This window comes from Rhynchophorus ferrugineus, unplaced genomic scaffold (assembly GCF_030347505.1).
Source record: "Rhynchophorus ferrugineus isolate W39M unplaced genomic scaffold, kcgeb_rfMv2 rfM3, whole genome shotgun sequence".
NCBI classification, from domain to species: Eukaryota; Metazoa; Arthropoda; class Insecta; order Coleoptera; family Curculionidae; genus Rhynchophorus; species Rhynchophorus ferrugineus.
The window spans coordinates 36,813,558-36,836,433 of NW_027472582.1; the positions used below are offsets into that span (position 1 = coordinate 36,813,558).

The window sequence follows — 22,876 nt, forward strand, 5'->3', positions numbered from 1 at the left end:
ATTAGTTTGGTAACTGTTCATGGATGATCATTTGGATGATTCATTATAATAATGGATGGTGGAATATATTTGTCATTCTGTGAGGAATCATGTTAATCAAGAGATTTAACTTTAAGCACAATACGTAGTGCCTTTCGAATTACTACTAATTCAACCATGAAAATACATGTGAGGTATATGAAGCTTCTATATTTTATAACTGCATATTCAAAAACAACGGAACGAAAAACATTTCCTCAGAATTATTAATTGGACGTTGGATTTGAGAAACTTAGTTGATAAATTCATTTCTTCCAGAGGTCTTGACTAAAGTCTCTTTTGCTATATTTTTGGAACAACTTGTGTAGTAAAAGGGACGTACAAGAAAAATATTGCCGCCTCAATGCATGGTAAAAAAACGGATCAAAACGCATTTTAAGATGAATAATAGTAAATACAATTATGTTTTATTTAATATCTAAATTTATATAAAGATAGCTTGTAAAGCATTGTGATTCTCTTTCTTTATTATTCCAAGGAACAAGGTTGTTTCGTTTAAATAAGTAATTCATTTTATAAATTCAGTCGGAGTATGGTCAAATAATTTGTGTTATATGTGTACGATTAAGCTTATTTGAGTTCTCATTCTGTAGAAAAAGTGATATAAAGTAGATCATTGAAATACGTTTCCCCAGCTGCTGATAAATTCTGCTGTTTTTAAAACATGAGAGTTTGACATCTGACAACAAGTTAACAGGTTGAAGGGAAATAAATTTTCTTCACTCTTTTCTCTTCACTACTCCGTTAATAAACAAGTCCCTAAGTCAGTTCTATAAGAGATAACATAGTCCTTATCGGTCCGGGGACTTCTTTTCTCTTACCCTGACTGCAAGCACATATATACTGAGAGCTCTAAATCTTGCAGTGCATTTGGGATTAACAACGGGGAATTCCGTTACAAACTCCCTGAACAGGATTCAATATTGGCCGCTCTTTGCGATACTTAAAGATTTATCCAACATTGCAGTAAAATATTTCAAAGAATGGCCTTCATCATGGAATCATACTTATCGATTCCCGAAATTCCCTCGAATGTTTCCTCGAAGAGAAATTCAACCATACCCTGGTCATCGACTTGCGGTTACTCATAAATACCCTCTAACTGAATGGTTACAGGATAACTTTAGTGTCACGTTGGCATAACGGAAAAAGAAGGTGCGGATAGTGCGTCTAAATCGGAAGTCTCCTCCCCCCTCCCTATCACAGATGTTTGTATCACCTCTGATCTTAACAGATCAATTGAAAAGTCCCCGACCTGACATATATATGGCGCTACTAGAATTAAATCCATACATTTTTAGTTAGCCTTAACCCTCAAAAAATGCGTGTATAAATTTGAGAGGTGTAGGATCATTAGTTTGTGAATTATGTTATTTTGAGTGAAGTAACATTTGTTATTGTGAAAAAAATTATAAAAAAGGAATTTCGCGTGTTGACGAAATATTGCTTTATGAAGGGAAAAAATACAGTTGAACGAAAAAATTGGCTTGATGCCGAGATTCCGGACACTGCCCCAGGAAAAGTTTGATGACGAGTTGATGATTCCGAGCAGTGTTTGAAGATGATCAAGAGTAATAAACCCGAGTTTTTGCGTCGATATGTGACAATGGATGAAACATGGCTTCATCGTTTCACTCCGAAGTTCAATCGACAGTCATCCGAGTCGACTGCACACGATGAACCCACTCCAAAACGTGGGAAAACGCAACAGTCGGCTGGCAAGGTTATGGAATCTGTATTTTGGGATGCGCATGTAATAATTTTCATTGGCTACCTTAGAAAGGAAAGGAGCATCAACAACGACTACCACATAGCTTTATTGGACCGTTTGAACGGCGAAATCGCCGAAAAACGGCCGCATTTGAAGATAAAGAACATGCTGCTTCGTCAAGACAATGCACCGTGTCACAAGTCAGTTAAAACGGTGGCAAAAATCCATGAATTGGGCTGCGAATTGCTTCCTCATATACCGTATTCTCCAGATCTGGCCCCCAGCGATAATTTCCAGTTCTCAGATCTCAAACGTATGTTCGCTGGGAAGATATTTTCGTCGAATGAAGAGGTGATCGCCTAAACTGAGGCGATCGACAAATCGTACTACAAAAATAGAATCGAAATGTTGGAGGTTCGCTATAATCAGCGTATCACCCTTGTAGGGAGTTATGTTGATTAAAAAAACTAGTTTTGTCAAAAAAAATTGTTTTACTATGGTAGGCCAGGGACTTTTCAGTTGACCTATTATTCAATTCGTATTTCTCTAAGAACGAAGTGCAGCGTAGTTAGGTCTAGGATGCCAGCTATAACAAGCTCCCAAATTGAAATGGAATTTCCTCCTTTCTTCACGTTCCTTACCTTCGTCACCATGCCGTAGCTCTGACTTTAATGAATCACGGTCAAGATCGTCACTTGATGACTTCGAGTCCGCCGGTTTACTCTGTGTTTTGCTACCTTAACCTTACCTCAGTCTACCAAATATTCGGAGACCATCCATGACTCACCCAGCTTAGGGCTATACAATATGTATACTCCGATACAACTGCGGTACAACTTTAGGAATTCCTTAACAGGAGGAAACACGGACTCCTTGGATCGAGTATGCTCGTATAACGAAAAATATATTATATTCATATAGTCTAGCCTATGCTGATATAAGTGTTGCTGACCAAATTACCATTACCGTTTCGGTGTGGGTGATAGTTTGTGCGGTTTGGAAGGAACCTCTACTTTGTCACGGTTGTGTATGTTTACTTGAATTTTTGTCTATATTTAAATTGCATATATCCTACTCTCCTCTGTTTGTTTTATTAATATTATCTTATTTATTAATGTATATATAAACTTTATTAATGTGCCCATTCCCCTATACCAACATCGTAATATTTTACAGTCACGAAATGATGATATTTGGCAAAGCTATAAAAAACCTCTTTTCGCTCGATTTTCTGGAACTGAATATTTAAGAACATTGACGTTCCTTCTTACATTTTCATTTTGTTTCGGAATTATCGGATTTGTTTTTACATTCTGCATTTAGGTTGATACATGCTAATAATGTGAACGTCGCATTTGAAATTGTTTTCATTCAGTTTTTGACGAATGGGTCTACAACTTTCCAACACCCAAAACCCAATACCTTTTATCGAACCCGCCATCTTTTATCGAACCGAAAATCTATTGCATAAACTGTTATACTTGTCATACGTCCGTTTTGAGTAAATTAGTAGTAGTAATATATGTATAGACGATTGCTATACGTTTTCATATTCGAATCAAATTGTTTGTACGGTTGGTTAAACCAATTAAAATAATTGTAGTATCGTTCACGTTTTTACAAAATCAATTACTTTTATTTTATAGAATCATAAATTTTCGTTACAAGTTTCTACTTTACAATTTGTGTAATATATAAATATTAATACGTACTTATTTTGAAATATCGAGTCTATAGCGGACTGTGGTCTCCTATATTTTATGTCATATAGTTGAATACAGTTTTACTTAATAATAGTAATTTTATTGATATTATTGTAAAACGTATTTCAGTTTGGTCAGTTTTACTAAATTTGGGAAAATCTAATATAGTATTTTTGCAACAATATATTATTCAATGTATGTCGACTCTTCGAAAACCACATTTTTGCTATTGGGATTGTCGTAGTAGATCCACTTTCCTTCCTCAATCGTCAACATTTTTTGACGCTCAAATAATTAAACCGAGATGTCGAAACAGCTGAAAATTATATTTTCAGTTAATTCATGTGATTTCCCTCCTTTTGGATCTTTCTGGAAACACTTGATTGACGAGTGAAGCTTTCTAAGTCGCCTGAAAGTAGGAGCTGGGTTTTCAGCTAAGAAGTATTTTATATTATTATCGTTTTATCGTTCTTTATTTATGTTCGTTTTATCGTGTTTATTATCGTTCTATAAAAATATCCCACAATTGACCAGGTACATAATAGCATCACAAAAAGAAAAAAATATTTCTGAGCTATATTTTTGGACATAGCTCACGCCCCGCGATAAAGCTTGGTATAAGAGACTCGTGAATTAGAATTTCTGATGACGCTACGGCACTTGCCCTACGGATATTGGAGGTAACAGTGAAGGAGTTGTATCAACCGCTACAAACCTTTAGGCCACCACGTATTCACCTACATCAAGTTCAAAGGTTGGCAATGCTAGTGGATTGGTACCGTGCGGTTCTCGTCTATAAAAGACCACCACGAAGACGTCTCGCTCTCTTTTCGCCATTCTTTTTCTTTTCTTTTTTTCTTTTCTCTATCCCCTTGTAACAGTACCACTTCCATAGCGCTTCCGTACTTCCTTTACCTAATCTGAATATTCTGTCAATTCTCCCGTCGCTCGCATGTATCAATCAATCTCGAAATAAACAAGTTTTCATTTAAGTGTTTTTAGTTCCAAACTTCAGAAAAAACTTAAAAAGGAAAAGAAAATGTATTGGTTATTTAGAAGAAAATTTAAGTTGTTCATATATAATAAGTTGCTATTATTCGAGCAAAAACTAAAACCAATATAGACCTATAGAATTCAGCTGTGGTTATGTTCTGCAGAAAGTAATATGAACATAACACAAGTATTTCAGAACAAAGTGCTGAAAACCATTGTCTAGAGACATTTTTTCAAATCAAGCAACCCTCATATTCAATGTTCAAAATGAACTTTTTATGATAATACTAAATAGACAAATTATTTTATGTAGAGAAGTGTTTATTTAAAAAAACATCGTTAATATTGACGAAATAAAGAATAAATATTTTCATCGTCCAATTAGCTTGACAGTTTGACAATGTAACAAATATTGAAATATATATTCACCACCATATATTCTAATAAAAATCAACCAAGACAACTATTAAATCCAACCAGGTCATTATAATGAACTAAAAGGACAAAATACTTAACAGGAAAAGTGTTGATTAGTAGCTCACACAAACATAATTTAGAGGATATTTTGAATAGTTATATTTTGGTGTCAGAACGGCGATCTATTATATAAAAACTTTTCTTGTACTAATAATATAGTTATTAGAAGATAAGATGAAATTTCAATCAAGATCCGCTAAACGTAAAATAAAAAGAAAAACCAAAATAAAATAAAAATATTAACTAGAATATTATACCCGATTTTCAAAGGCCATGGGAATTAAATAGCTTTTGTTTAATTATAATGTCAGCTGATCCGATAATAATGTAAAACGATAACTATATAGGTTGTAATAGTGTTTTCTTTCCATTACGGGAAAATACATGAATGCACTTTATAAGCTGCCTTATCATTGCTGCAAATATCAAAACAGTTAATCGGAGATGACTTTTGCTACTTTCTTATCCATTAAAAATTTCACGCATCTAAACATGCTATTAAGTAACTATTACGAAAGCTATTATCGCATTAAATAGGCTATTTCATTAATTGGCTGTCAAATAACTGTAAGGCCTGACCTAATAAATACGGCACCAGCAGACAAAGGCGCTATTGCTTCTCCATCAAAATAAAAAATAAACATTATTAACAAGTTCCTAGTGAGTCGTACTTGACAGATGTTTACCAACATACATATGCGCAATTACCCTACTCTTTTTAGAGTACGTTATTGTGTCAAGATATTGATGAGCTCTTGTATATGCATCATCTTAACATACCATGTTGTGTGCCACATAGTACTAAAATATTAACTACAAATTTATTTGAACTGATCATTCAACCTGAATATAAGAAGGGAACATAACTATTTATATCGTTAATGGATTCATAATTAATTTACAATATGTCTGTATTTATATTAACAGTTGAAAGATTTAGTAAAAAACTAGTTGATGTTTTGTAACGTTTCAATATAGTGCATTTATTAAAACGAAATAGAAAATTTAAAAAAATAGTTAATTCCAGAATGATAACGAAGAATAAATATGTACAAAAATACTTGGATAAGTGAGGTACTATTTTAAAAAGAACACAGTCATATGCAATATATCCAAAATTCCTATCTACCACATTTGTTCCTAACACATGTATCAGGTATTAACCAAATAGTTTTTTTTTATTTGAAAGGTCTATTAGTTTCACTATATAATCAATATAAAATCGTTTAAATGTCCGCCAAAGCCCCTCTCCTCTCCCAAAGCCAAATCAGTACTCTCCTAGGAGAGGGGAAAATTAAAAAATTGTTCATGCTGAGTATTCACTTTGGAGCTAGCATATATTCTGTCATCTAAAACGCTGCCAAAGATATTATTTTATAATGCCAAACAGAGTAACTACTAATTTCATTGGAATATATAAATTGAAATAATTTCTACATAAGTAACAATATTGAAATAGCTAAAATTAATAAAAAACCCGAAAAAGACAAGAAATTAATATATCTTAAAAACCTTACGAGTATTATCCGGTCCTCCAATTTTACTCAAGGTGGTAGTGGAGCCACCTACCTTGATTTGCAGTCAGAACGATGGTGGTTGTTGTGGATAAAGAAGAAAATATTAGCATTGTTCGTTGATCTCTAGTAGATTATCAAATGTTCTCGACAAGTACTTGACTATTATAAATTTAAATAATTTATGACATGTCATATATAGTATAAGTCTGCAATGCTTATTAACCCTAATTTTCAAAGCATAGAACTTGGGTTCTGACAAAATTACGATGTATTTTGTCTGGTAAATTTAAGACTTATTTTTAAACCAATGCAAAATTTGAAAGACACATTTCTAAGGTGATCATATCACATATAACAGGCCATTGGGAATGATGTTGAGAATGATTCTAAGAGCCGAATGATGAGTAATATCAGTGTTTGAATTAACAAACACAGTCATTGTCTGAAATTTCAAAATTATATGAGGGCATGGTGGAATGTTCTTGATTTGACATCGAGAGCGATTCCAAACAGCAAAAAGTATGGTCTGTCCTCTTAAGTAGTTTGTTGCCATGCATTTTTGTGACAAACATCATGGGAATTTTTCTTTACATCTATATTCTGATCCTTCCATGGCAAACATAAAAATTAAGCAGCCGGTTTTAAAATAGGCGGTTAGGGAGCGAGTTAGATGATTAGGTAAAAATCAGTGGGCCGGTTAGCCGATGCTAAAGGAATATTGAAAATAAACGTGCGAAACACCTAGTACAAGTAACGAGAAATATTGACGAGTTCAATTCGTAAAAGCAAATTGTTATGGACAGCATGTTTCTGGGATGCAGAGTGATCCTGTTAAATAATCATTTTGAAAAATAATCACTTCTTTACGATCTTCTTGACCAGCCTGGTCTCAAAATTTGAGAGAAGAGATCTGGCTGGAAAATTAAAATATAATCTTTCACCAGGATCACGTACATATACTCAAGAGTATCATCCATATTCTTCTGATTTAGCACCTTTAGATCTTCACATGCTCCTAAATTTGAAGATATTTGTGTTTGAGTAAATGAATATTTTTACAGCCTTCTTGAGTCTCACTTCCTGGGAAAAACAGTGATGTTGGAGAAACGATTTACCAATTGTGTTGAAATCAAAGAAGATAAAAATTCACAGTTTTTCGTTATCAGGCCGAAAACTTATCACATTGACCTATTATAATTTTACTCTATTACATTTAAAATACACAGAGTTGAAACCACATTAATGACAATGTTCTTATTCACTTAAATAGTTTAATTAATTTAAATAATATTAATTGACAAATTATTACTTAAAATAATTAACAATATTAAATTATTATTTCTTATTAATTAGAATATCATTATTCGTTAACTGTTACATGTTTGCAGAATGCTTATTGTTAAGCCTGTTGTTCTGGTATGCACTAACAGATAAATATATTAAAGACATTGACATAAATTCGCTAACATAAAAATACTTGCATAACTTTGCTACAACACGATACCCATGTTCTTTTGAACTGAATTTGTATTAACAGGGACACTTTAGTAAATGCGCATAGCAAGTGAGACAAAAGCACTTGAAATGCTTTAAATACATCTAGTTCAGTTTAGTACATATAGAACCGTTCCTAGTATAATAGCGACATATAAACCCATTTTGATATTACGATAATAATTTGATATGCCTATTGTGCAATAGACGCATATAACAAATATGGTAATGATAAGCATTCAAAGAAACAACATAATATGCCTGTATATAAAAAATACTTGTCCAGAACTAGAACGTTAGTTTGCAAATGAAATAAAATCAAAACTGTACCGAAGTGATTGTATCTGCTAATAAATGGGAGTATGATTTAAATTTGCCGGTAAAAGGGATACAATTAAATAGAAAAATTAGTTTTTTCTTATCGACAACCAGATTGTATATAGGTTACGGCAATGCGGATTGGTTCAAAACTATCTCAGGTTATTAATGTCTATACTGAATAGGAATTAATTTACAATACCAATCGAATACGGTAAAATAAATATTCAGTATATATACACGTAATTTCAACTTATTTGATATAGTGTTGTTACGTAAATTTATTTTAATGGAAAGAAATACATCTTATGTTATAGTCAAATGTAATTAATATAAATATCCAGAATAAACAAATATTTCTTCAAGCAGTGTTTTTAGCTCCCGTGCAAATTCCTTCAGCAAAATCGTACTGAGTGTTCGGACAAACAATCGCATCGACAGTCACACATTCCGATCGACCGACCGACCAAACGAACATTTCTACATCTCAAATAGTTTGGTTATAATAATTTTTGCAGTAAACATTTTGGGGTTATAAAATGTTTCGTTTTCAATAGAGGCTGGTCTTTCCCTGGGTTAAAAAGTGGGCAGCTGAGTTTAGATGTGGTTGCACTTGAAGGACGGCCAAAATCTACATTTATGGAAGAAGTTATTGAAAAACTGCTGGGCATCATGCTGGATGATAGGTGACATCTGGAACAAATAATTAAGTATTTTAAAGCTTTACACAAGGAGGGTTCCGCATTTCCAGAATATCGATCAAAATCGAATGCGCAATATTTTCGTAGCAATCTCTGGACGGATTCTGATCGATTTTGTGGGGCGATTAATTTTCATGGATGAAATATGGTTTCACCACCCATATACACATTTTTGTATACAAAAGGGATCTTTTATTTGTTAAAACAACAAAACAATTGTAGATAAATATTTCTCTCGCTCTCTTCCAAACCGCTACAATCAGTACATTCCCCTAATTTGGCAACCTCAGGTTTCCATTTGTTTTCAAACCTGGAAAATGTCTTTAAGGCTGTCACTTGCGGAAATAATATTGTTGAGAAAACGCTTCTTAACAGAATATCGCAGTATTTCATTTCTCAATTCAGTCTTCATTTCATTTAAACCAGATTAAAATATCAAGATGTAAAGATCATTTTCATTACTAATGCGTTCTGCTACGCGAAAATATTAAGCAGGTATTTCATTTAAGTGAAGAGTTTACATGTCGCTATTTGTTACAAGAGGTATAGCTTCGAGCTGACTGATAACTTTTAGACATTTCTCATACACCATAATTCTTTAGAAACTAAAAAATTAGCTTCAAAAATGAACTGGTTTCGAATTGAAGAGAATAAAACTGAGTGGAGCTTTACTAATACTGTCTCATTTAGTTTTATGAGTCTTGGTTAAACTGAAAAGTATATATAAAAGAAGTGCGCCTTCTATTACAAATTGAGGGGTCATATTATTTAATTTACATAGATTCGGTAAATTTAGACTGACAACTCCGTTACTTTTTAAACTAAAATAATATTTATTAATCAAGATGCAACCGAAATGTAGATATAAGTTATAAAATGTCAAAGGGTTTACAAAACCAAAACTATTAGTTTACATAGAAAACTGTTTTATGCTACAGAAAGAAGAGGCGACTCGTTGAATGGCTATACAAACCAACAATGAAGGTTATTTTCTATTAGAAAACAGACAAAGCCGTCTTGCTTGTTCACCATTCAGGTAGTTTTGAAATCGATGGTCGGATTATTAGGGTATTATTATATAACATTGCAAAATTCTTTAGAACATTAGTGATAATAATTACATATTATAAACCGGAAAATATTTTTTTACACTTTGCTTGTTTTGATAAATTTCAAATTACTTGTTATTACTCTGATGCATTAGATGATGTGATTGATATGATATTAAAAATAATTTTCTTTTCCTCTTATTAAGAGTAATAACTTTATTTTTATTATTTTATTTATACTAGAATTTTCTTATAAGTCAAAGCCAAAATAAACTAAATCTCAAAATTGATGCCACGATATCGCGACGCTTTGACGTCATAAATTTAGATGACGTGAGTTCACTGACTATTTTGACCGGACTATAGAAACAAAGTACAGCTCATATACTTTTTAACAATATTTCAAAATTATTAATCTATTACATCGAATGAACTTACAGATCACATATTAAATATCAGGAATAACATATTTTATAAACTAAATAATAGCTAATTATATACCATAATTGTAAATAATGAAATCTGACTCAGTCGCTACCGGTACTTTCAGAATGTCTTTAGCTAGCATATACTTCAGTGCATTCACGGTACTCTCTCTATTTTCAAGACTTTTTGTTTAGGATAGACCACAATGAGTAGTTTATTGAATTTAGATCAGAATAGTTAAATATTTATGATCAGAAATTATATTCCGGACAATCGCTTTGCACGGATTACTGTCACCAATTTCTATGAAATACAAATTCATTAAGCTTAATATTTACTTTAATTATATTTCATGGTCCTAACTTTATGTTTTATTGATATCATATAATATATGAACGTATAGTGTACACCGAGAAAACAAACAAACGAAACTTTGAAAATGGTTTAATATTATATTATCGTTTATACACTCTATAAATGGGCCGTTAAAAGACGATTTAAAAGCTTTGATATCGAACTTTGTTATTACCTTAACAGCTAAATGAACAACTACGAATAGATGAATAATGTTGATTAAATTAAATATGGTGCAATTTTTGCTTGACAGGAAGAAAAATAAGAGTTTTCTCTGGTGTGTGCTACTTAGCAAATACAAATTCGATCAATTTAGAATACCTATAATGGATAAAGATGGGTTAATATTATGGTACCAATATAATAGTGATCAAAACAGAACATGTCCCAATCATAATCTCATGTTCTGCATATGCTGGGATTACCAAAATTTTGGGCCAATAGCTATTTAAATTTATAGAAACCACCATTCCCGAGATTTTTAATAAAAAAAATGATCAATTATACTGATTCACTATATTGTAAGATGTGTGAAACCTATATTAATTGGGATTGAACTGAACTTATTATATTAATTAATTATATATGATTCTTACTTGATAAGATCTATGACCTGGCTGATAAAGAGCTGACAAAAAAGGAAAAATATTGAAACAACTAATATAATTGAATCGACAAAGTATCATTATATTCTATAAGAAAGCCTAAAATAATTAATATAATAATATAATTTTAGATACAGTTCAATGTAAAATATTATGCCAGATTTCTGGAAATTCGGTATTTAACAATTCCGCAGTAAATAGGGAATTTATTAGCATTTATAAGATAATAATTATGTATCATAATTATTATTACACGATAACTATTTTTTACGCCCATCATATATATATATATATATATATATATATATATATATATATATATATATATATATATATATATATATATATTCAGTAAGTATAGCAAAAATACAGTTATTCGGTGGCTGAGCTTTATATTACCAAGCGAAATCTTTAGCTCATATATTTCATCCTGAAGAGCGACATGAAATGCTGAAAACGTCTTTAGAGCCTTTTATTGTCAAAAAAGCAATTACGTTTCCTCTTTGGTCGATACATAACATCCATATACCTAATACAGTCGTATATTTTCCTCTTTGCCGCCACAATAAATTTTGGTTCGCGAAAGGCATTTTAAACCAGTTTAAGAATGTATGTCAATTGGGTTAGATTCTCTTTTTTTTCTTTCGAAATATTTTATATGATTTGGATCTAAAAAATAACCGTCATTGTGTTTCCTTTGTAGAGAGGCATTTTTTATGTAATAAGTAATGTATTATTGCCTCTCTCCATTTTTGGACACTTGGACGGTTGATATAAATATAAATATATTTATGTATTAAATTACTTTAACAAACAACCATATCCTTATAAATAAAGATCTACATTTTCATGTCCCGAATGAATTATAAATAGGGACATATTAAATTTATCTTTATTTAAATTTAGTTCTTATTTAAATTTTTATTAAGTTATAAAAGTACGTATACATACAACTATGTATGATTACACTCTTTTTGAAAATATTATATTTTTATTCATAGTTTCCTGGAATTTAATATTATCTAATGATGTACGCTAACCAGACTATTACTTTATTTAAACATTTAAATATTAAACATGGATCTGAATATGTAATTTCATAATTTTTGTAATATAAACAGAAATACAACTATTTATACTTTCAATATGGCGGTTAGTTCTTAATTCTCTTGAGATAATACTTAATGATGTTTGATAATTGAGGATTTAGCATTAATAGATAGAGATAAAGTATTTAGTAGTAAACATTTCAATATATTTTTGGCATGACGTACCAGAGAAATAGAAAAACGTTTAAATAGTGAATAATTTTTATAGAGCAGTATTTACGTTTCTTCACTTTTATCTCTCTCTATCTCTTTTAGTACAACTAGAAACATTCATAGGAGGGTTATTATTTGCATTTATGTCCGAATAATTAAAACGCAAATATCGATTATCGAAATCAAATTCAGCTTTTTCCAACATATTGTCCGAGAAAATCGATTGGTTTTTTCATGCACTGGTATCCATTTCCTTATCACTTTTTACACGCATACCGATTAAGGTAATTATTGAACGCATCAACGGAATCTTTACTATATGAGAATGAAAACAAAATAATTGGATGCAAAATCACAACTCTAACATGGACAACCACTATTTAATTTTAAAACAGGGAATAATCCGAGTTTGGCGCATGCGTATATACAGCTATATTTACTTAATTTTTTATGGTTATTATTAGATTTAATGTCGAATATACTAAGCAGGTAAATAGGTATAGGAAGTATATAAAAATGGTAAAATTTTGGAAATAACATATTAAAAAAGTATTGAATAAAATGAAATAATACAAATATAAATAATACATATCCAACTATTCCGCTTTTATAAAAACATCATATTACACGTCATCATAATTTTTTAAAATAAAAATACACAAATATGACAAATAATTGGTTTAATGTTGGAACTATATATAAAGAGAGACAAAAACATTGAAAATTTTTTGGTATAACACATTTTATTTAAAAAAATATTGAATAAAATGAAATAATAAAATTAATTTCTATGTGCCTTTTTATTTTTATAAAAAGCCATATTTTAATAAATTTACATATTTGAACAATCAACAAGAACTCCAAGGACCATATAAATAAACATTGCCATAAAAAGACCAAAATCGTTTATATCAAACACAGCCAATATAATTAAAACCAAGCGAACTACTTTACTAGCCTAAAACGAATGGATAATCGTATTTTAAAGCTGAAGGATATCTCAGTCACCCCATCATTACTTTATACACAACAAACATTCATTTACCTATACTCTTAGATAAGAATGCATTGTATTTTCCTTGTCATTAGATCATTAGGATGTTGTTGGTAGTTTTGTATATTGTTTAATTGATCCAGGTATCATTGTACACTGTCCTTACATCTTAGCAAAATGCTGTCTAATTTTTTCTTCTCTGATTCTCGAAATTTCATATTCTTCGACTTTTATTCTCAACAAATTCTAGCTCCATCTTAGCTATAAATTAAAATTTAAATCATAACTAAAATATATTATGTTCAAATTGAATGTCAAATTATTACCAGTTTTTGCTACTATTCTTGATGGACAAACCTCATTAATGACTTGACTACTTCTAACATAACAAGAATATGTCTCTTCTCTGTTCTTGTTATCACTAAATTTTGGCATATGTTGATAGCTATTCGATATCCTCGAAAAGGAAGTGTTATTAGTTTTTTTACTAAAATAACCAATTCCTACTATAAATAAAATAGATGCTGTTTGGATTTTATAACTTTTAAAAATTTAACCTTACATTCTGCACTTACACTTATTCTTCCATACTTTAAAACGAATGTATGTTAAACCACCTAGAATAGCACAATAATTTGGTAATGGTTACTGCAGAATTATTAATGTAACACAAAATCAAAATAGTCTAGATTTTTTTGTTGTTTTGATCAGATCGACCGTCGAAATGAATAGACCGCCATTAGAAGAGAAAGACAATATAGTTTATTCTTTTCCATAGTTTATTATATGCAGGCGAGTGCACATGCGCCATATCCCAAGACGTATTGAATTATTAGAACCGATATCGTGTTTAGCCCTTCTTTCGCTTCTGGAAAATAAAGGGTCATGTATTATTCGGAATGGCAAAAGGCAACCATTATACTGCCAACGGCCCGCCAAAACAAAACATATTAAGTTATATACAGTTTTTCAAGCAATTTAAAGCTAATTGTTTTCTTGAATCAATCGATATGAACCATTCCTTGAGCATTTGTCAAGTTTTACGGGATCAAGCTCGACCCGTTTTGGCCATACAATCATACTATATACTTTTAGTATTTATGATCAACAAACTTAAAATAAAAATGGCAATCTTTGACGACAGTTGGTATTGCTAAGCACAGATAAATAAATAACAACACTCGTATTTTGTAATCCCGTCTCTCATCTCACGGTTGAATGGTTCTTCCTTTGGTGGTGTGATATGGTGGCACTGACATGATATATTTCTAATCTAGTTATTTGTAAAATATCACCGTAATTATTATTTCTCCGTGAAAGCGATTTCTTTTATTATTTCAATAAAATGATTCAATGTTTTGTTAATTACGATATTCATAAAATTTCCATTTCATAATAAATGAAGTTAGGTATATAGGGGTTACGTATATTGTACTTAAAATAATTAACTTACTAACAAATAAATACTGTTCAAAGTAGTTGTTGGATAATGCTTTTAATCAAATTATAATTCAGTTACTAATATGAAATTGTGATGAGATTAGACTTTCTTTGGAGTTATTATTTACTAAAAGATCATAGTGACAGGAACATATCAATTACATAAGTCAACTTATGAACATGTCATATCATATTGTACCAAGAAATAACACAAATTAATAGCCCGCTTTACAAATAAAACTTAAGAAAATTAGCCCCAATAGGCTTATGTACAGCACGACACTTTTGAAATCTGGTTCGCTGATTTAGTGATGCTGAAGGTGCCATTAGTGTATACATGTTATGCTACAATAGGTACATCATACAATCAATTATATGGTTTCAATGACATGTTTCAATGTATGCTTCTTAGATTATGTAATATACATTTTCGTAGATATGCCATAACAAATTGGTTATATCATTTAAAAAATATTGTTTTGTTGTTATGTTGTTTATGTTAATGCACTATGGTTATTAACTCTTGTCGTGGTTTAGAATAAGAAAAACGATAGATAGGTATAGCGGTTTTAGCTGTGGTAGTAAAAATCATCTTAAGTAAAATATCTAAACACTTTCCGGTAGAAATATTTGCAAAATATTTTCAATATACAAATTAGTGTGTTAATTTTCTCCTTTTGGTCAATAAAATATATTTTGTATAATAGATTTCACTTCAACTTACATTCAACCATTGAATGTATGTAAATTCAATATTATTTATCGACTATTCTCAAAACAGAATAATTGCAACTCTTAATACTATATATATTACTTGTATAGCAAAGAAAAATGTTTAGTTGTTTTACTAAAATAAATTAATTCGGTAGCAAATGTTATCAGTGCTATACAATAAAATAGCTGGATAAATTACCTGCCGCTATGCAGACATTTGATAATTTAGTATGCTCTAGATTTTAATATAGTACATCATTATAAATGAAACGCAGCTTCAGTTGATCGAGACCTGACTCGAGATAAAACTAAGATAGTGAACACAAGAATCGAAAGAGTTGCAAAACGAAAATAACCTAACATTTAAATGTTGGCTTAGAAAAAAATATTAATAGGCAAGTAAGTTTACACCATTCGAGAAGGAAGCCGGTACCAATAAATTATGCGAAAATAGCTCGTTGTAAAACACCATCGTTTAAAATTGGCCATATGTCAACAACATAACCCTGAAATAGTTTTTTGAAAGTTTTTTTTCTTTTTAGATTAGAATAAGTGCCATTTTTGCGAACTTTCTTTAATTTTAATGAAATCTATAGCTCATGAGAATTTAACTGCCTAATATAAGATAAGCTTTTGTAAGTGGTTGCAAAAATTATAACATAGTGGAAGGTCACGAGTATATAACTATACAGCAACAAGTTCCAACCAAACAACGTCATCATGGGAAATCACTACAGATTACCGCATCAATTAGTTAGGGTTTGACTTGAAAATGAAGCATCGAATCCGATGCATATTTCGGTCGAAAACACACAATCTGTCCAAGCGCATCTTATGCTATAAGAAGATATAAAACTGAATCGATTCGTATAATAAAAATTAAGAAAAAATAATTGCATATAACTGATAAAAGTTTTATTTTGCCAAAGCAAGAAACACTATCACAAACCCTTTGTTTGTTGGAAAATTTTTTTAAGGAAAAATATTTAAATAAGTAAATGATGTCATGAATGTTAAAGATTTGGTTTAATCTATTTTCTGAAATTAGACTAATCATTCACAAATGACTTTCTTATTTGATATGGCTAAGATACATTTTTTGTACAGATATATATTAGATATTAGATATATTAGATATATATTAGATTATACAGATACATACAAAATCAATGGTTTAAAAAAGGATTAAATCCAAAAAAAGGAAATAAAACTGTTTTATAATTTACAAAAATGAATAGAACAAGAATTCAACGAAATATAGTACGGAAGTTTAGAAAATAAAAAATAGGTTAACGTACTTTGTTATTATCGTTTTATCATCTATCAATTCTACTCAGACTTCAGAAAAATTAGTACCGGAATCTATACGCCATATTATATCGGAGAGTTTTTTTTAATTAAAAGTCGGCAGTGAAGGGTATTTTGGTAAAATATGTAAGCTATTACGTTGTTGTAGAATAATAAAAATGTAATTACATTTTACAATTGACTGATTTAGATTGGTTTCGAAAAAATTAACACTTATTATTATAAATGTAATGTCAAATTCAATGACGTTAAAAGAACTTTACTAAATAATATTATAAATAAATCTGAGGACTGATATATTAAATTTAATTGAAATCTGTGCAGTTTGGGTTTGATAATGACAGCGCAATATTTATCGTTGCGAAAGCTCAATGTCAATACGATATTCTAAACTTTTTTTAATTTCAATGTTGAAATCATTACGATTGGTTTCATTAAAATAATTTACGGTACAAAATTTGTTAGTTTTTCGTTAGCACTATCTTATATGAACTAAACTGATATATATTTTTCCAGTTTTATTAATATAATATTAAATTGTTACCGATTAACGTACAAGTTACATTTATAATTAGTTAAAACTGGATATCTCTATTAGCATTCATTGATCTTTATTTAGTATGTATAGAAATAGTCTTTGTTTATTGTTAAAGTACTAACCCTTTAATTTATTACATCAACCATATCCTAACGTTTTAACTTCAGTGTTAACATGGGAGCACATTCCAAGACCATACTGTATTCCGTAGGCCTATTATTTACTTTATATTATTTCTGCAGCAGCAACTTATTTTCTACGAACAATTGAGAATCCTTTCAGATTAAAAAATACGTTTATCATTTTTTCCCCGAGGTCATGTATTAAAATTGAAACTTAGAATTATTACTACTACTTACTATTATTTGTTACTGTTATGTTGTTCTTTCTAAACATAATTGAGAGTTTTCTCAATATACCAAAAGAATAAACGTGATTCAATCTTCATGTGATGGTTTACGAAATATCGGCCAACATGTCTTTCTGAAGAATTCTATTTTTCATTACCTCTAAATCATAATCTACCCACATAAGGCTAATTTTGTTTTGAACTAACTAGTTTTGTTTGAAAGGTTATTTACTATAACTGAACTCCAATGAGTTTTTTAACTTTCGATAAAATAGGAGGCTATTAAGTTTCTGTTTAGCATAGAGAGAGATTGCACTAAAAAGCGGTAATTCGGCTGTTAAAAAACCAAAATCACCAAAATATCAATATTATAACAATACTACTCTGTTCAATTTCTATTCAAATATTAAAAAATCAATGCTTGTAAAGATATTTTCGAACGTAGGGTTAATGGCAGTAGTAGAGGCTTATTTCGTCAATCTTTCAAAATTTCATTTCTGAGAAAGGATGTTTTCTTTCTAGTAACCAGCAGCCGCTTTATCTGGTAGGTATTCTAAATGGGGCAGAACTTCCAGAATGAGCTTGCGTCTAGGAGTCGCTATTGCTAGTTGTTTTTACAACAATATGTCAATTGGGTTATTGAACAGACGTACATAAAAGTGTGCATTAATAGATTCAGCTCACTAATAATTTAGCAGCTCGCAATATACTGGATTTTGAAAATCCAACGATATACATAGTTTTTTTTTTTGGCCTGAAACCGTTTAGGGGAATCCTGTTACGGATACCTGGTCGGGAAGACCCGCAGGAATAAGCGAGTTGGACTGGTTATGTGGAGACTGCCTCTGGGCTACCCACTATACCCCACAGGCTACACATATACATAGTTATGACACTTAGATTAGCCCATGATTTCTTACGCTTGGAACTGTCGTAGTTAATCTACTTTTCAGTCTACTCTTGTGATATTAATTTTTCGTACTTTTAGAATTTTTCCATTGCATGCAAACATATGAAAACAATTACTTATTTAATTACTTAGATGTTTAAATGTTTCTTCAGATTTTGAGCTGGATATTCCTCCAATAAGTCTTGCAATTCTTTGTCTTAGACTTTTTTGATTCCGCTCATTCTTTTAAATAACTGAAACCAAATGCAATAATTGGGATATAACTGAGCAACATCACTATAAGTTTCAAAAAATGTTTTATGGGTTTCCCAAAAATTATTCAAAGAAAATTTATTCAAATGTGGAAAATGCAACATAAATACATGCCATAATTAGCATCCCCATACTCCATAACTCAATTATATAAAATATAATAACTCAGTGCTACTAAATGTAAGAATATTATTTTATGTGAAGAAATATCAAAAGCATCGAATTTAATGGTTTACCAGAACAGAATATATATCACTGATCAAAATAATTGCCCCTATTATAAAGGGGTTATACTGCCATACTAACATAATTAGTTGAAGAGAATATGCACTTTCTGACTTAGATTCTGATCAAGAATGAAAATTAAAATTCTTTTTGCTGATATCTCAACAGTATTACTGTATTATTTTTTATTGACATACTGACCTTCCATCTCTTTCAAATACCCTCTGGTTTTCTTCTTTTTCTATATGGGCTTACATTGGCTTTAACATATTAGAAGGCAAATTTTAATTATCTTCTAGTTGTTGATGGCATTTTATATGTTATCCTGTTATATGCTATTTCTGAAGATGTTTTAATCTATCTAATAACAGAGGAACAATTGAAGAACAAATACGTATTTTATCAACTTAATAATAACATTTTTTATTAAATTAAACGATAAATTGAGTTGCTTATTTTGAAAATATTATATATTATTAAAAAAAATTAATTATTATCAAATTTCTTACTTCCGATTTCATGTATCCACTAGGCGCTCGTATTACATTTATTCCTATTACTCTTATAACCAATAGCAAATAAATACACATCGATCCCGTTAGCAATTTGGGTTTCAAATAAGGATTCTTCAAATCAACGATGGGAATCCTTTAAAAGAGGTACGCACTTCAATAGTCATATAACAGTATCGTTATTGAAAATGGAAACGGTTCCATTCGTACCCACACTGCACGAGTCAGCTGCCTCGTATTTCGACTGATTCCGTTACTAGCTCAACGCCACCGATGCTCATTTTTCTACGAACCTCTTTTGTTTTCCGTCTTACGTCCCACAGATGTCGTTCGATATCAGTGCCAACCATCAGTAACGTTAGATTGTTTACAATGATGTATATTTCATAGAACTATTATTGTTTCAATGAAGTATCTGATCTTGAATTAAACATCAGGAAATGATGCTGATTGGGCTGGAGTAAGAATATATCGGCTATAGGCAAGAAAAAAGAAGACGTAGCTAACAGTATATTTTATTAGATTGTAATAACTGCCTAAATCAGGCACGAATGAAGATATTAATGTATTTTTATACCTACAAAGATTAAATTAAGATTATTTTAAAGGTATACTGTTTAAATATTTACATTAGTTACCATTTTACTAACGCTGGTGGTGATCGGCAACAGGCGAACCGATGAAAATCGGACTTTTGACGTTGTCCTGTAACTTATTCCTATAACTTTTTGTTCTACAACCATAACTTAACTTATTCCTGTATTCCTATACTTATACGTTAAAAGCCTTGTTTCTGGTTAATTAATGAATAAGTGATGAATATTGTAAATATGGATATGCAGAAAGCCACGAATCTGTAGAAGAATTGAAAATAAGAAAAAATACACTAGATGTGGCATCTCTAAATAATTGATATCAATGATATATTATAAAGAAAATTGAGAAACTCTGTATCAAAAGATTCAAAACAATCACAAAAAAATAAATTTTATTAACATAGTTCAAGTTAATTAAATCCTTTATAATTAATAACTATTTCTAGTAAAATTTCATAATAATAATTTAATTTCCATAACAAATACGGTATAATAAAAATACCAAACAAATAAATAAAAACTGAAATGAAAAATGTTGATCGGCTGCATATCTCGATATATATACGATTTTGATCTGGACTGGATTATAAGTTAACTGAGAGAACTTCTAATTTACCTATTCTGTTTCTACTATTGAAGTTTCAGTCGAATCGGACTTGTCCAGAAAACTGCCACCACGGAGGATAAGATCCACGAACTCATATTGGCAGACTATCGGTTCAAGATGTGCGAGGTAACTGAGGTGTTAGTGCTGCATAGTATTTTGGGTATGAGAGAGGCTGTTGGCGCGATGGTTGCCGCGTTTGTTTGCTCCGGACTAGCTCAGCCGTGAGACCACATCTGAGCAGTGATTGACGTTGTTTAAGCGCAATCTGAAGGAGTTTCTCCGTCGATTCGACGCCGAATTACAGAAAAAAAATGGTCTCATTCGCCGGCTCACACCTTCGCACTTGCCACGAATAAATCGGTCGAATTTGGCATTAATATTATGTCCCGTCTACCGTGTTTTCCATATTTGACACCGGGCGACTTTTTTCTGCTTTTGAACTTAAAAAAGTCACTTGGCGGGCAGAAATTTCAGTCAAATGAGGAGGTAACTGCCGCCGCGGCAGCGCGCTTTGTTAAGCGTAGGGAAACGTATTTTTCGGACGAAGTTAAAGAAATTGGAGCATCGCTGGGTTGGAGCTAAGAGGAGACTATGTTGAGAAAAAAATTTTCGGTTTTCTTTTGTAGACCAGGTACCTATCGTACCATCCTCGTATATTAATAAAGCGTAAAGAACTTGGACTTATGGTAAACCCGATTTATTGCATAACTGAATTCTTAAGCACGTATGATATCGAACTGTTGGCTACTATCGATTGCCTAGCAAATTCAACATAGCCATCTTTCTGAACGCACTCGCTAAACTATTAAATGTGCTCGATATCTGTGAAGAGCCATTACTACAATCCCACCTGCCTAGTAGACACAGAATAGTTAGAATTAGATTATAACAGTTTTAGAATATAAATAAATGATATAAGACATTTATTACCTTTGGAAGAGTGAGTGCAAGAAGAATAAAAAAACAATGAGTTACAACGAAATTAATAAGCGATATTATTACGTATCATCATTAAGCTTGCAGAATATATTGCAATATAGGAGTTTATTAATTTCCTAACAATTTTTGAATATAAAAAGTATGTCCCATTAGACATCAGACGTTTTTAATATGATTAAATTTGAGTTGGAGTTGTTAAACCTCGATAATTTATACTTTAATTGGATACTACTGAATTTTGTACTTTGTCTATAGATAACAGTAATCAGAAACGCCTCCTAAAATATATTACAATAAGACGGTCCTCATCTACTCTACGTAACTACAAAGCTGCCAAGCCGTCATATAATAAACTTTTTCCGGAATTCTTCTACTCCTTTTTTAAAGTTTAAAGTTTTTTAAAGACCTTGGGTTAGTGGGGTGGCACCTATTTTATTAATTTATCACATAAATAATATATGAGTATCTGCATAACGTCTTGTGCATTTAATATCAGCCTAAGTATTTATTCGTTGAACTACAACCGCAAAGTTTGGCTAACAAGTATCTAGTATTTATAGTTAGTATTGCAGTTTAAATTTCTGTGTATCTATTATATAAAAATTATCTAGGTTAAAAGCAATTTATGAAATCAAATGTAGAACAATTTAAATATTAGCAGATAATATCATAACACGAAAATTATTTTCAATTCATGCATATGGCGTATTCATTTTGTATGTGAAGATCAGTGTTGTTAGTCTTGCCTTTATTATTGCATTATTGTTATTTATAGCTTCATTATATTCCTGCGCCATGTTCAGATATTCAAGCGTTAAACAAGTTATTTTTTTATTTGTTTCC

At 30.8% G+C, this 22,876-nt stretch overlaps 1 protein-coding gene across 3 annotated transcripts in view; it reads left to right on the plus strand.

Annotated features, from left to right (window-relative positions):
* LOC143193578 (uncharacterized) overlaps positions 1–22,876 on the plus strand; it is a 169,464-nt gene that overhangs the window by 112,631 nt on the left and 33,957 nt on the right. The window lies entirely within an intron of this gene.